Raw genomic sequence first — 1446 nt, 5'->3', positions numbered from 1 at the left:
TCTCTCTCTCTCTCTCTCTCTCTCTCACACACACACACAGAAGCTGGTAAACAGAAAAAAATCTCTCTCATATATGTACAGTATTGTCTACCATATAGTAAAAAATTGTTTCTAACAAGTAGTAGGCTTATACATATTGACAGTTTTTCTCGATTGCTAACACACAATTCATGAAACAATTAACCATTTTATCACAACTATAAACACAATCTCAAAACTACACACCAGCTTGTGCAAACTGTAAACTTTCAGGTCAAAGGGAAACATTTTAGTAAAAAACATACTCTCTTTTGCCAGAATCTAATCTTTGGCCTCAGATGACGCACAAAATTGTTAAATACACAGCCTATTTTCCTGTCTACGGAACAGCACACTAGTAAGATAACGCTGAAGTCCGAATGTGCGAATATAAAACCAACTTTACCCAAGTCGTTATTCCTCTTTTAAGGTTCATCTTTCGCAGATCAAATTTGTTATAGTTACTTTACGTGGTTAACTTTAAGCACAGCTGCTGCTAAATACTTAATATAATTAGTCTGTATGCCACGTGGGATATTTTAAATCCATGCAGAAATATGAAGAGATTTATAATATATACACCTGGAAATATTACTTGTTGCTTTCGGTACTCTTTCTGTTAAAAGACGATTTTATGATGACTGTCAATTACTGCCCATATACAACTATAACATGTTAATAATTTAATTACTTTAATTGCTCTGAATGTAGATGTTAGAAAATTAAACTATATTTAGATACAGTGTAGTTATTTATCTTTAATTGTTAATGAAGATGTCTGTGTTTATGCTTTAATGTTTTATTCTTACTGTTATTTAAATTTGGAATAATTTGCATTGTGTCTTTTCTATATTTCTAGACAGATATCTTCATAAATGTTAATACTAAGGCAGAATGGAAAATAAAATATAGAATGTGATTGCAGTGTTACTGAATGAACATTTTACAATGATGTGCTCTTTGTGTTGACGCTTTTTCTTTTAATATATTAATATAATGATTTACATAGAAACAACACTTTGTATTTGTTAGATTCTGGTCTCTTCAAATATAACATTTGGAGGGCATCTGCTTCACTTACATAAATGTTGCAGTGTTACTGAATGAACATTTTACAATGATGTGCTCTTTGTGTTGACGCTTTTTCTTTTAATATATTAATATAATGATTTACATAGAAACAACACTTTGTATTTGTTAGATTCTGGTCTCTTCAAATATAACATTTGGAGGGCATCTGCTTCACTTACATAAATGTTTAAATGTCTAAATTAGTTTAAAAAACTGATTGATTTATTTTTGATTTTTTGATTTGATTTTTTTTTTGCTTCTTCCACATTCGTGTTCAGTGAAGCTCTTCCCACAACAACCACACATTCATCGGTTCAGCAATAAATGCTGGAATATCTCCATCAGTTCACAAGAGAA

The sequence above is a fragment of the Sinocyclocheilus grahami genome, unplaced genomic scaffold, assembly GCF_001515645.1.
Source record: "Sinocyclocheilus grahami isolate Dianchi unplaced genomic scaffold, SAMN03320097.WGS_v1.1 scaffold2806.1, whole genome shotgun sequence".
Taxonomy (NCBI): Eukaryota; Metazoa; Chordata; class Actinopteri; order Cypriniformes; family Cyprinidae; genus Sinocyclocheilus; species Sinocyclocheilus grahami.
This window is presented reverse-complemented; position numbering follows the sequence as displayed.